The sequence below is a fragment of the Pongo abelii genome, chromosome 2 (genome assembly GCF_028885655.2).
Source record: "Pongo abelii isolate AG06213 chromosome 2, NHGRI_mPonAbe1-v2.0_pri, whole genome shotgun sequence".
NCBI lineage: Eukaryota > Metazoa > Chordata > Mammalia > Primates > Hominidae > Pongo > Pongo abelii.
This window is the reverse complement of record NC_085928.1, coordinates 33,427,021-33,442,839: the sequence shown is the minus strand read 5'-3', so window position 1 is coordinate 33,442,839 and position 15,819 is coordinate 33,427,021. Positions and strand designations below refer to the sequence as shown.

At 33.6% G+C, this 15,819-nt stretch overlaps 1 long non-coding RNA gene across 1 annotated transcript in view; it reads left to right on the top strand.

The window, feature by feature from the left end:
• Window positions 1-4,485, top strand: part of LOC129058327 (uncharacterized) — a 35,615-nt gene extending 31,130 nt beyond the window's left edge. The window contains exons 2-3 of the long non-coding RNA XR_008523429.2: window positions 3,557-3,600; window positions 4,243-4,485. This is a non-coding gene — a long non-coding RNA (uncharacterized LOC129058327). The remainder of the gene's footprint in view (window positions 1-3,556; window positions 3,601-4,242) is intronic.
• The last annotated feature ends 11,334 nt before the right edge of the window (window positions 4,486-15,819 follow it).

Here is a 15,819-nt window from a genome sequence, read left to right as displayed (position 1 = left end):
TTGTCTGTGAATATCTATCCTCCCACATCTGATTGTAATCCCTCAATCATAGTTACCAGGTTTTAAGCATGTTTCTATATTGAATGTAAACTGCAGTGCTCTGAAACTTCTTGATACTTTACAAAACTCAGTTGACTATGAAGATGATAAGAGGACTAAGAAAAAGTTACAGGAATTTCACATGATCATAGGGGCAATGTTTCTCAAAATGTGATTTGAAGACGACCCGTCCTTCGAATTTGAAAAACTGATTATCTGGGATCTAAATTTTTTAATAGGTAGTTCTGCTTGATTAATAGGCACCCACTACTTCATGAACTGACCAGATAGCCATGATATTCTACAACTGGCAAGAGCCATAAATGTTTGTTACTAATTTCTCACTAAAAGCAAGATAAAAATACTGAACATATATGTATTATATTAGTGAGGTACAGGAGCACTAAGTTTTGGTCATTGGGACTGGGATTCCAGATATTTTACACCACGCTGTGTAGTATCTTATGCCACCCCTATTACAAAGCTGAATCTGCAGATACTGTACAAAAATTTTATGCCACAACCTACAATGAAGAAAATATTATTTTCAAGCAACTTTCTGGATGGTATTGTAGAAGGACTTTGACAAAGAGAAATATATTTATTTCCAATGTCACTGTGTTTTGCTTACAAAGGAGTTTTCAGAGTTATTTCAAATATTGGAAACACATGAGATGAAGGTAATTTTTAGTGAGTATAAGTCTTCAAAAATACAACGAGAAATTTCTGATTAGGCTCTTTACCAAACATAGCTGACAAAGGCACATTTTCACCTCAGACATCCCATTTCAATGATTTTGCCTATTGTTATGTTGAATTATCATTCATCTGCTATAGATGAATCAATTTCTGCAATTAAAATGGTGCTGTACACCAAGTGACAAGGGAACAAAAAAGCATAAAGACAAACCCACTGGCCAGAGAAAGTGGCAGGTGATGGGTACACAATGAAGCCATTACACCCGGCTGTTAATTTGGACAATCAACCTGCACTTCTTAAATTTTCCGTTTTCACATGAACCCAAGTAAACATGCACTGATCTCTCCCTCTGAATTGTCAAGGCAGATGTTGGTATAAAGCTGGCTTGACAGGTATAAAAATATGCTGAATTATCCATCAACTAATTGCAGCAGTTGGCTGGAGCAGAGGTTAGCTCTGAGTGGCCAACCAGACAGCCAGACACACAGTCTATCATTTTAAAGAAGACTACAAAGGACAATGTTGTTGATTGATTTAAAGAAAAAGTCTACTGTGGTACATATGAAAACTAAATAAATTATAAAACGTGGATAATTTGCTACACTGACAGCAGCAAAATTAAGGGATTTAGTTTCCCACACCCGTTTAATTCACTAATGTCCCTACTGAAACCATTAGCAGGGTGGCATTTGCTGTAATTGTAATTTTTCCCCCTACATGTGCTTAATTTGCAGTAAGTTTAGCATCTGTGAAGCTGCTCATCTGACGGCCCCAGAGATTAAAGTCTGTTTATTGGCATAGGGGAGAGGCTGAGGCAGTCTAAAATCTAGGCTAATATTATCACCTTTGCCATGCATGTTTTTCCACAATCTGGAGACTGGTGAGCTAGGACAAAGAGGCCTGTGAGACCCATTAGACAATGACTAATCCCATCTGCAAAAGTATGCTTTTTGAGCTGGGCATGATGAGATTACAAAAATCAATTCGGTGTTTATTGCAAGACAAAATATTTTCTCCCAGAAACATCTTTTTAAGGACATAATAGCTAGAATCCAGGAGTGTGATAATTATTGGAAAGTGTTAAATTAGAGTTCTGGGCCACTAGAAAGAACATTTTATAATTTTCTGGCCAAAGCCTACTTTTGCTAGAGAGACAACCAAGTGTGTACTGTGTAAAGCCTGGGCTCTGTCATCAATTCTTAGGGTGAACCCTGCTTCCAACATTGACCGTGGTTTTGCCAAATTATTTCTCCTTCTTCTGTGCCTTTCTTTTTCTTTAAACTAGACAATAATAACTAGTACCTACATTGTAAGTATTTGTGAGGATTAAATGAATTAATACATAGATAGTACTTAATGTTTGACATTAAAAAAACAAGCAATATTAACTATCATTGCTATTCTCATGCAATAATATCAATAACTTCCCTAACAAATACCCTACCTTGGAGTGAGACTCTTTTTTCCTTAATGATATAAATAGGTAATTTCTCCATGCATGTCTTTCAAAAAGTACATCCATTCTTGTGCTCTCTCACCCTCTCTATTTCCTTCTGTGTCTCTCTCTCATTCTCCCTCTTGCTCTTTTTCTGTCTCTCATTTATATCTCAATTAAAAAAAGTTAATATGGATTTTTCAAGTTTTGTCTCCCTTTGTTCAATTTCCTTTCTCTCTCTCTAGATGTACATAAAGAAAAAGCAATATCTGTGATACTCCTTATACTACTTTGTGGAATGTGGATACTTCTTATACATCATTTATGGAATGAGGTGATCATACATGACTAAAGATGGCCCCACACAGTTATTACAGGCTTTTTAATATTATGTTTCACATCCGAGAGAGATGTGTAGATCTTTCAGCTCTTGCTGCTGATTATGCCAGTACCTTGATAGCATTGATTCTTTAATCTTCTCTTGATTCTTCCTTTAAAAGTGTCTTTGAATAATTAATTTTGTACAGGGCCTACTACATAATTTATGGGGCCAGTGAAAAATGAGAATGTGAATCCCTTGTTGAAAAATACTGAGAATTTCAATACAGTGGCAGCAAAGTGTTAAACCAAATGCTGGTTCTTCTGAATGCTAGGCCCTGTGGGGCTGCCCAGGTCACGTGGCCATGAAACTAGTCTTGATTTTAAGTGTTTGGCCCTTAGAAACAGAATCTGAACTTAATTATAGTCATCTGTAACCTTTGTATTGGTGCCTTACCAATAAGAATTATTTTGTCTGACATGTGGACATAGGCTTTTATTTATAGGACTTTTTCACAGGCTGAAAATTGCTAAGTAACTACCCTTACTTTTTAAAAGTTGCAAAGTTTCCTGACTCTTCAAGAGCTTCCCTGAATATTTTAGAAAAAGATAATATAAACAAGAACACAAATTTCATAATTAAATACAAACCTTTGTGTCAGCTCTAAAAGAAAACTATCAGTTGACTGGTTGGAGGGAAGGAAATTTAGCATAAAGGAAATGAAGGAGCAGCAAAAAAAATAAGAAAAAAAAAGTGATGTACCTGAGGATGCATAAATTCTCCCTTATTTAGCCTCTGTTTATATCACATTAATATTTTTGTTGATTAATCTATTGCTTTTAATACCTAACCTTATTTACGAATGGGATGCCTTAATTTTTTTCCTTCTCATGACTGAAAACCAAAATATTTTAGTAACATTTTCTTAAATGTATCTGTTATTTTTCAAAACTGTTACTTTTATTTTGAGAATTTTTCATGACAATAGAATTTAAAAATATAACATCACTGACTGTCGTTTCAAGTTTCAGTGCTCAACTTTCAACATTATTATTATTTCTAGGAAAATCAATGGAAACACCACAAAGCAGAATATTACGATGTAAGGTAAGAAAACTATAGAAAATTCTAACAATAACCAAGAAATAACACTAATGGCCTTAGATCTCTACATACCAATTCATGAAGCATTGGTAACTAAAGGAGTATAGTTATGGTTCTAATACAGAGACACAAATGAAATCTTTCAGGTATCACTGCTTTGTGATTTTCAGTATTATTATATGGATGTATTACCTTAAAACTTATTAAAAGATGATATATATATTTTAACATACATACTCAAAAATACCTGTGAGGACATCAATATTATGCCCAACTTTATAGAAAATGAAGCTCAGAAGAGTTAAGTGATATTTTCCAATGTTATAGAGCTAACAGCAAAACATCCTTGGAGAACTTGTGGGAAAGGGTGTTAGAATCAAAGAGCAGAAGTGACATCATTGTAGCTGTTTACAATAAGTTATCTGGGGAGGTGGAAGGAATAAATGATTGGCTCATGAAACATAAAAGAGAACTGCCACATGTCTATTTACTGATTAATTCATGTTTGCACCCATTTATACATTCATTCAAATACTCTTTCTTTTAATAAATGCTCACTGTTGAAAACTGCAACGAATGTAGATGGTTGTCTTATTCAAGTAGAAGTGGTGAATTGAATATATTCTTGACTTTTCTTGTTGACAGTTTCATCACTGCGAGGCCAGGAAATGATGAGAAAACTTCTGCCATGAATAGAATTCTGCCAAGCAGGGAGAATATTTGCTGAAGTGGAAGTGGTGGGAATCTCACAAAGAAGGGGAACAGCCAGTACCAGCCATTACAAAAGGAGGATTTGAAAATGTTTAAAACATTTTTCTTCAGACTTGGCTACAAATTAAAATAATCCAGGGAGTTTGTTTTTTTTGATAAAGTATTCATAGAACACTTCCCCAGAGATTTTGTTTTCATTAAATAAAGCCCAGGTGAGTGTATGTGTGTGTGTGTGTGTAGATGATGTGTGTGATTCTGTTGTGTGTTTGTATGTTCCCTTAGGTTTCAGAAATTAATTCAGGAACAATAAACCAGAAATGGCAGAAAATGGTATCTAAATGGTAGAGTGGAAATAAGGAAGAGAGACTAAAGATGGGAATTAAACTGCTCTAAGAAAGCATTTTGAACTCTCATTTTAAAATGTATAAATCTTATTTAAATTTTAAAAATAAAGTTAAAAAGGAAGCGAAACAAGAGTAAATACTAAAATTAAAAGTAAACAGAAAGCAGTGAGCAAGAAGTCTAATTGCACACTTAGGCTATAGTGTAAAAACAAAAATGCTACAAACACACGTGTAGTTTACATAATAGATTTACTATGTGTATTTTTATCATGATCTTGGTATAGTAATAAGATCTTAATTTTTTTGTTTTATTGTAGGATACAGCAAAAGAAATACAATTATATTTCTAATAGCCAGGGTTGCCACCATGGGTGAACGAATATACAAATATGGAATGAAAGAGAATGCGAAAGAACCCTATGGTGTTAGATTTCAACTGGACTTATTAATATGGAGTTTTGCTTAGATGTATCCCTCATTGTAGATCTGCTTGCCAAAAGGACATAAAAACAATAAAACCATAGGAGTCACAAACACACACAGTAGTACTCAGATCAGGTGTCTAATCACTGCTAAAAGGAACTAGTACTCTTTGAAAAGTCGAGTCAGAAAATAACTTCTTTGGCCAGAAAGCAAGGAAGATCTCAAAGAAAGATGAGGACATCGTCATTCAGTTTGAACAGAATCCCAGTAGCCATATTTGGCAAAAATTTAGCATAAAAATAATGACAACGATAGATTATAATAAATCGAATAAAACAAAAGTCCATTAATCTCTAATACGCAAAGTAAGGGAGAAGAAACAGAGATGACACTGTTTTTTTGTTTTTTTACGGAGTCTCACTCTTTCGCCCAGGCTGGAGTGCAGTGGCACCATCTTGGCTCACTGCAAGCTCCGCCTCCTGGGTTCACACCATTCTCCTGCCTTAGCCTCCCGAGTAGCTGGGACTACAGGCGGCTGACACCACACCCGGCTAATTTCTTGCATTTTTAGTAGAGAAGGGGTTTTGCCGTGTTAGCCAGGGTAGTCTCGATCTCCTGACCTCGTGATCCGCCCACCTCAGCCTCCCAAAGTGCTGGGATTACAGGAGTGAGCCATCGCGCCTGGCCTGACACTGTTTTTAAAAGAATGTCTGCTAATAAATGTAGAGGAAAAACTAGAGTTAAAAAATCACCATTTTTTTAACCACCAATGTAATAATTGGTAAGGGTCATCATTAATTAATAAAACTATTCTGGTATTTTTACAGTCTCATATCATTGCACCACAAATGGCTTATTTGTTACAGAAGGGGAACGACACCTTCAGAAAGGAGAGCTCTAGTGGAAAACATTTGAATATAGGATCCAAACTTCACATCGCCAGAATTGAGACAAACTACATCATGCATTTACTGATATGATGCAGTGGGAATAACATACTAAGACCTGTTGAGAGAAAGTCCTAACTTTGACTTGAATCTAATCATGAGGAAATAATCAAACACATGGGATATTTTATGGGTCAACTATCTTAGACTTACAAAATGCCATTGTTATAGCAAAACATATTCAACAAATCAAAAAAAAAGAAAGAAAAACAAAGGAAAGGGGAAAAGACCCAGGTATTGTTCTAGAATGAAAGCAATTAGAGATATTACAACCCAATACAATGTATGGCTTTTGTTTATCTCTCAGATAGAAAAATTTAAAAAAAAACTATAAAAGAAAGTTTGGGCATAAGGGAAGTAATTGAAATATAAATTATATTTTAGATTATATTATTTTATCAGTATTAAATTATTGGATATGCCAATGGCCCTGTTATTTAAAGAAATGTTTTTGTTCTTAAACATGTGTTAAAATTTTAGAGCAAAAAATATTGAAACTTCAAGTAGCTCTGAGCATGTGGAGAGAGATTATGGGGTGGAAGACAAAAAATCAATGTGGCTTGTTTGGAGGTTCTAGCAGGGCAGCACAACTACTCTAATACCCTTGACCAAAGAATAGTCTTCCTCCACTGAAGAAAGTCATCCTACTCCACTGAGCACGCAGCTTGGGAAGGACACATATGGAGCAGTAGGGGAGGAAGGTAGCACCTGCCTAGCCAGTTACACCAGCTGAATCAACCTTGGAAACCAGTGGAGTAATAAGGTCATTATGTTAAGTGAAGTAAGCCAAGCACTCAAAGACAAATATTGCATGTTCTCATTTTTATGTGGGAACTAAAAAAAGTGGACAAGTATATCCACTGTTGCCACTTTTATTCAACATAGTACTAGAAATCCTAGCCAGAGCAATTAGCCAAGAAAAAAGAAATAAAAGGCATCCAAACATAAAGGGAAGGAGTAATACTGTCTCTGTTTGAAGATGATGTAATTTTATATAGAAAACCATCAAAGACTTCACCAAAAACTGTTAGAACTGATAAACAAATCAGTAAACTTGGAGGATGCAAAATCAGCATACAAAAATCAATAGCATTTCTATACCTGATCAACAAACTATCCAAAAAAGGAGTTAAGAAAATGAAAACAATCAACAGAGTGCAGAAACAACCTACAGAATGGGAGAAAATATTTGCAATCTATACATCTGACAAGGGGTTAAGACAAAAAATATATATAAGGAACTCAAACAACAGAATAACAAAAACACAAATAGGCAAATTAAAAAATGATTAAAGTCTGGAATAGACATTTATCAAAAGAAGGCATACAAATGGCCAACAGGTTTGTAAAAATGTTCACCATCACTAATCATCAAGGAAATGCAAATCAAAACCACAATGAGAAATCAGCTACCCCCAGTTAGAATGTCCTTTATCAAAAGACAAAATATAACAAGCACGGGAGAGGATGTGGAGCAAAGGGAATCCATTTCACTGTTTCTGGAAATGTAAATTACTATAGCCATTATGAAAAATGGTATGAAGCTTTCCCTAAAAATGTAAAAATAGAAGTACCTTATGATCTAGCAATCCCACTTCTAGGTACATATACAAAAGAATTAAAATTAGAATATTGAAGAGATATCTTCACTTCCATGTTTATTACAGCGCTATTCACAATAGCCAAGATGTAGAATCAACCTAAGTGTTCATCAATGTATGAATGAATAAAGAAAATGTGGCGTAAGTACAGTGGAATACTATTCAGCCATAAAATGAATGGACTGCTGCCATTTGCAATAACACAAGTAAATCACATAGAAGTGTAGAGTAGCATGGTTGTTACTCTGCACATGAGATATTGGTGAGATGGTGGTCACAGGATAAAAAGTTTCACTTAAACAGGAGAAATAACTTTTGAGATGTATTTCTCAGCACGTTGACTGTAGTTAACAATAATGTTGTGTATATTTTAAAATTGCTGAAAGAGAAGATTTTAAATGCTTGTAACACAAAAGAATGATAAGTATGTGAGGTAATGTGTATGTTAATTATATTGATTTAATCATAATCCCATTTTATATATATATATATATATACATCAGCAGGTAACACTGTACCTGGTAAATACATATAATTATTGTTAATTAAAATATAATATTAATACAACAAATAAAAAGTAGTATGATTTATCAATTAATATAGAAAATTTTAACTTCACCATTAATTTTTTTAAAAAAACACAGAAATTAATACATTTATAATACCCATTATGAAAGAGGTTCAGTAAAATTATACTTATAAAATTTGCCTGGAAGACAGCTTTGCAAATACTTACCTAAAGCCTTAATAATACATATTTTTTTTTACTTCAACTTAAACCTGGAAATTTTATTTCAAGAATTAGGAAGTTCTAGCCAGAGCAATCAGGCAAGAGAAAGAAATAAAAGACCTCCCAACAGGACAGAAAAGATGTCAAACTATTTGTCTTTGCCAATGATATGATTTTATACCTAGAAAACCCTAAACGCTGCCAAAAGTCTCCTGGTAAACAACTTCAGTAAAGTTTCAGGATACAAAATTAATGTACAAAAATCAGTAACATTTCTGTCCACCAATAACATTCAAGCTGAAAGCCAAATCCAAAACACAATCCCATTTTAAAAGCCAAAAAATAAAAACTAAAATACCTAAGAATACACCTAAATGAGGAGGTGAAAGGTCTCTACAAGGAAAACTACAAAACACTTCTGAAATAAATCATAGGTCACACAAATGAAAAAACATTCCGTGCTCATGGATATGAAGAATCAATGTCATTAAAATGACCATACTGCTCAAAGCAACCTATGGATTCAATGCTATTTCTGTAAAACTACCAATGCTATTTTCCACAGAACTAAAAAACACTGTTATAAAAATCATATAGAACCAAAAAAGAGCCCTAATAGTCAAAGCAATAGTAGAGCAGAAAGAACAAAGCCAGAGATATCACATTGCCTGACTTCAAACTCTGGTATAAGGCTATAGTAACCAATACAGCATGGTAGCGGTACAAAAACAGACACATAGACTGATGAAACAGAATTTACCCTAGAAATAAAGCCACACACTTACAGCTATCTGATCTTCAACAAAATTGACAAAAATAAGCAATGGGGAAAGGACTCCTTAATAAATGGCGCTGGGATAGCTGGCTAGCCATATGCAGAAGAATAAAACTGGATTTCAACTTTTCACTACATACAAAAATTAACCCAAGATGGATTAAATATTTAAATATAAGACCTCAAACTATAAGAATTCTAGAATAAAACCTAGGAAACACCATTCTGGACATCGGCCTTGGAAAACAATTTATGAATAAGTTTGCAAAAGCAATTGGAACAAAAAAAAAATTGACAAATGGGACTTAATTAAATTAAAGAGCTTTTGCATGGCAAAAGAAACTGTCAAAAGAGTAAAAAGACAACCTAGAGAATGGGAGAAAATATTCACAAACTATGCATCCAACAAAGGTCTAATATCCAGAATCGATAAGGAAATTAAAATATCAGACAAACAAAGAACAAATAATCCTATTTAAATATGGACAAAAGACATGAACAGACACTTCTCGAAGACAGACATAACCTGGGTGAGGTGGCTCATGCCTGTAACACCAGCACTTTGGGAGGCTGATATGGGAAGATCACTTGAGCCCAAGAGTTAAAGAACAGCCTGGGCAACGTAGGGAGACCCTGTCTCTAAAAAATAATAATAATAAAAATAAATAATAAATAAAAAAGAAGACATATAAGTGGCCAAAAACCATGAAAAGTGTTCAACATCACTAATCATCAGAGAAATGCAAATCAAAACCACAATGAGATACCATCTCTCACCCGTCAGAAAGGTTATTACTAAAAAGTCAAAAAACAACAGATACTGGCAAGGCTGTGGAAAAGGGGAACACTTATATACTGTTGGTGGAAATGTGAATTAGTTTAGACACTGTGGAAGCAGTTTGGAGATTTCTCAGAGAATTTAAAAGAGAACTACCATTTGGCCCATCAATTTCATTACTGGGTATATATCCAAAGAAAATAAATTGCTCTGCCAAAAAAACACATGCCTTGTCTGTTCATTGCAGCGCTATTCACAATAGCAAAGACATGGAATCAACCCAGGTTTCCCTCAGCAATGGACTGGATAAAGAAAATGTGGAACGTATACATTGTGAATACTACACAGGCATGAAAAAATAATAAAATTATGCCCTTTGCAGCAACACCAATGCAGGTGGAGGCCATTATCCTAAGCAAATTAACGTACGAACAGAAAAACAAGTACCACATGTTCCCACTTATAAGTGGGAGCTAAATATTAGCTACCATAGGATAATAGACAGTGGGGACAAGTAGAGGGAGAGGGTGGGAGGAAGAGAAGCAGGGGTTGAAAAACTATTGCGTACTATGCTCAGTACCTGGGTGATAGGATCAATCATACCCCAAACCTCAGCATCATGTCATATACCCAAGAAACAAACCTGTACATGCACTCCCTCGATCTAAAGTAAAAGTTGAAATTTGTTTAAAGAAGAATTAACGATTTGGAATTAAGGAAACACTTAAGACTTAAGTACAAAGATGTTTACCATAGCATTGTTTATAATTGTGACAAATTAGAAATAGCCTAAGTAGCAAAAGTAAAGGTTTGGTTAAATAAATTGTTGCACATGTATACAATTGAACATCTTGTGGCCATTAAAATATACATGGGACAATTATATTTATTAACGTGAAAATGTCAGCATATAGAAAAAATAATACAAGGTTATAAACTAGCACAAATCTATTTTATTTACAAAACAAAATGTTTGTATAGTATATATAAACAAATAAAAGGAGATTCAGTAAATTATTATGTTTAGCTATTTTTGGTGAGATGAGAGGTATTTTTTCTTATGTTTTTTTATTTTCTAGCCTTTAAAAAATAGTAATGCATATGACTAAAAAATATGATAAAAAAAGAATATGCAAATAAAAAAGATTGTAAGGGCTACCAAGGGAGCTCTAAAAATCACTCCAATTGTGAAGACTTTATTCAAATGAAATACAAGAGCATTTGTAACACTAATGAAGGTAGTGACAGGAGGGTCGAGGCCACATTGAGCTTAGAATGATACAAAATAAGATGAAAGGGGATGATTTTTATTTTTTACTTTTTCAGAGCAGGAAGAGAAAGAAGAGAAAAGGGTGAAGGAAAGACAAAGAAGAAGGCAAGAACAAAAAAAGACAAAATAAGAACGCTTTACGACATTTTTCTGTTAAGAAAAGTGATGTTCAGATTTTTAAAGGCAGAACAAAGTTTACTAAGAGAGAATCAATGCCCGTAACATGCAAAAAAAGACTGCAAGAAAGCACTTACATATTAGGGACTCTGATACACAGGCAAAGGTAGTAACAAGGAAACGGAGCAAGGAAACCAGGACTAGTCAAAGTAAATAGTTATGCAAAAATTTAAAAGATGGGATGAATTGAAGGGAATGTCTAATATTTGCAAGTAAATGGAAATTCTAGGAGTATAAGACCCTTGAAAACTGACAGTAAATACAGCTGCTCTGCAAGGAGGCTGCCTTAAAACTGCTCTGGCAAAAGAGCTGCAGGGCCCTCTCAGCCCAACTAAGGCTTCAAAAATCTCTAATTCATCAAACTAGTCGTCCAGCAAACTGATTTGTTTGTAATATGGCCTGCTTCCTTTCAAGTCTTTACCAGAAGATCATTTATTAAAATAAGAATAATCTTTGAATAAACCATAGCTCTCATTATAAGATATAATATTAATTAATATTATTAATTGATATTAATATTATTAGTTGATATTAATGAATAAATAATGTATAATACTTTGTGATTATTAATCCTGAGCATTCATCAAATGCTTATTTCATAGCCAGACAACCCTGATGTATGCTGTATGCTTTTATTTACATTAGAACATTAAATTATTGCATCTACACTGTGAAGTAATTGCAGTTATGTTTTCCAGTTTATATATAAGAAAACCATCTGTATAATGGAAACATTTAAATGACTACTAAAACATTGTACTTTTTACCTTCCTTTATGAGTGTCCTAGCAATCAAGGGTCCTTAGTGCATAATATAAGGGAATTTCATTTGTCCCAGTAGTTGGCAAATATTTTATTTCTAATTGATTAGTTTTTGTATGTTTGTTAATTTTTTTCGTCATTTTACTTATGCTTCATTGTGTAACATAATTTGATGTTCTATGCTATGTCTTTTAGGTTACAAAAAGAAATGTAGGGTGACATTGTGAAATAAAAACACTCGAAGTAAAGATCCCTGGTATGAAAACTAAGTTGGAGTTAGACAGCTAGATAGTAGTCTATTTGAGGCTCTGCAAATGACTTTCTCTAGTACATCTGGTTCAAACTGACAACACTTTTTTGATGCTCTACATGCATCTGGATCTTCTGTAGAAAAACATTTTCTCACATTACATTGCACTGCTGCAGGAATCAAACTGATTATAAACTGGTAAACAGGCTGGTATGCAGGCCACATGATTAATTTTTAACTGTTGCAGTTACTTTCATAAGACAGCTTGTCAGGAGAGTTTAAGTTAATGAAAATAATTAGGTCTCTTATTTCTAATAAAAATATTCCATGTACAGTTGCTCTATCTTGACTATTAAGTGGATAGACGAAAGAGAAAATATGTCTTTCTGCAACAGTTTCTTGTGACCTATTAACATAAAAGCTACACCATCTATTTTCATTGTACATGCTTGTTAAAATTAGAAAATAAACGCATTTGAACATTTTCTACCACATCTCATCTCAAATGATGTTTTTAATCTCAACAGCTGACTTTAAGGAAGTGAGTTTTGCTTGATTTGTTTGTTGTTTTTTTTAATACCAGATCTTCTTACCTTTTCTGTTAGTGTGTGTTTATTAGAAGTTAGTGCTTTCTTGTTCTGACATAGATAAAAATGAATATTGTCATGCAACTGTGCTAGGCGTAAGTAGAATGAGAGGCATTAGAACATGCCCACTGTACTGCCCCAGCAGAAATGTTAAGTGTGAAGAAATATCCTACTTCAGACCGGGTCCTCACATAAAAAATTTTGTGGTGAGCTGGTGGGCATCCTTGGTGGACTCTCCAAACTCCAAAGATATAGCTTTTATTAATGTGGTGTTTCACAAATGGGCTGATTCTAAGGGAAGTTTGTAACAGCATCTGAAAAAAATTACAAGAGTAAGTACTAATTTGGACAAAATAATCCATCTCCAAAAATACTGAGTAATGGATGCTGTGAATAACTTCCCAGCTTAAGCTACCTTCCTCCCATTGTCAGAATGATTGCTTTCTTTGTCGTACCTAAACTGCATATGAGAAACTATCCATTTACTTGTAGTGGCATTAAATCCTCTTTCCTACAAACTGTAAAAGCTCCATTTTCTCAACTTGCCAACTTTTATCCTACCTACCAACTATGCAATCAGAAATAGTAAAAAATGTGGGGCCAACAAATTGCTGAACTATTCTATCAAACAATACGTCAAGGTCTAGGTCTTTACTGCCTTTTAAGAAAATTTACTGCTTTTCTTGTACGTGCTGATAATCTATAGCTCATACAGACGGCAGTTATACCACTCTCGTTGCCCTCCACTCAACACTACCTTAAAAGACACACTGATATTTATGAACACATAAAATCACACGTGACCTATTTATCTAACCTATATGTTCCATTATAACATCAACTCAATTCTCAGCCAAGAATCATTTTCTGTAAAGTTGCCAAAATTTAAGTATTCTCTAACAAATTTGCCAGAGGTGGGTAAGAAGTTAAAATTATCCAAATATATACGGATTTCACAAAAAAATAATAATGTATTGCACTAAAAATTAAACTGGAATTTGAATGTTGAAAATGTTTTCCTTTACCGGCAAGTGGTAGAAGATAGAAAATTGTAAATTAGTTATTTCTCATTATTGTATAGTTTTTATATTATATTTTTGATAGGAAAAAATATGATTTATATATAAGCATATGTGTATTTTCCAATGAGCTTCTTTACATAATTTTTATGTGCACAAATTATGCCTGTAACTACTCAAAACAGTTTTCTATAGAAATTTTCACTTCAAGAAAATACACTCTGATAAAACAGTAATTGTAATAATAATCATAGCTAACATTATTGAAGGATTATTTAGGAACCAAGCACAGTTCTAAGGGGCTCTCTGTATTAGCTAATTAATTGCAACATTCCTATGAGGTAGGTACTCAGGAACCACATTTTACAGACGAGTAAGCTGCAATGTTGAAAAGATGATTTAAATACTAGATAAAGTACTTCCTCAAATTGAACTACTCCTTTTGTTTATAGTAAACATTTTAGTAGCTGTATTATTACCTCGTCCAAGACATTAGGCTGCCTTAGTAAGTCATGGCTCAGGAAAGTAAACAGTATAGATGATTTCACCTCATAAACACCGTATAATTCTTGAATATGTTTTAAATAGATCATCCTAAAACTGAACCCTGACTTGACTTGCAACTTGGTTCTGAAGTGGTACAATGGTCAAATAACAGACACATTTGGCAAACAAGTAAAATGTAGGTTTTTATCAGGCAGTTTTCAATAAATGAATCAAAAGAAATCAAGAACTATTGACCTAAAAATATTTCTTCAACCTATTAAACATATTTGGAGAGCTATAGAAAAAAATGCCCCTGACATAACAGATAAAATAAACTATGTCTGAAAGAAATATTAAGTTTCAAGCAAAAATAGAAAGCTGTAGGGATTACTGCACTGTCCCATATGGGAGTCACTGTCCACACGTGGCTATTGGGCACTTGAATAAGTGGCTAGAACAAATTTGGATATGGTGTAAGTACAAGTAAGTACAAGATCCTTAATTTCACAGACTTAGCATTAAACAAAGGTAAAATATCTCATTAATAATTATTTATATTGATTACATTTTGAAAATAGGATATTTATGATGTGTTGTGTATATTGGACTAAATAAAACATTATAAATCAATTTTGACTTTTATTTTACTCCTTTAATGTGGCTGTCACAAAATTTTAAATTATTTATAAGCCTCTCATGCTCTAAAATATGTGGATGGTGCAATAATTCTCTCTTGCTTTATGGATACTATAATATGTTAGTCTCTAAAGATAAGAGTGTTATAAGAAATTATGTTTAAAAGTCTTAAGATAGGAAGCCTTTAGAAAATCATATACGTAATATATTACTACTGTCATGTGCTGTTTAATGACAGTTTAGTCAATGACTAACTGCATATATGAGGTTAATCCCATAAGATTATGATGGGACTAGCCTCACTGTATTTTTACTGTACCTTTTCTAGGTTTAGGTAGGTTTAGGTACACAAATACTTACCATTGTGTTACAATTGCCTGTGATATTCAGTTTGGTAACATGCTGTACAGATTGGTGTCTACCAGCAAAAGGCTATGCCATATAACCTGCATTTGTAATAGGCTATACAATCTAGGTTTGTGTAAATACACTGTAATGTTCACAACATTACATAATAACATATTTCTCAGAATATAGGTCTGATGTTAAGTGACACATGACTGTATATAGGTCACTTTAAAAATTGAAATTAAAAGCCAAAAATATAAACTAATGTGTATTTTTTTTTCAAAGTCATTACATGGTAGGCTTTTTATAAAGAAATGAAATGTGTTTACTCAAAAGCAGGTGCAAAAACACAACAGAAACTATGACACATGCTAATCAG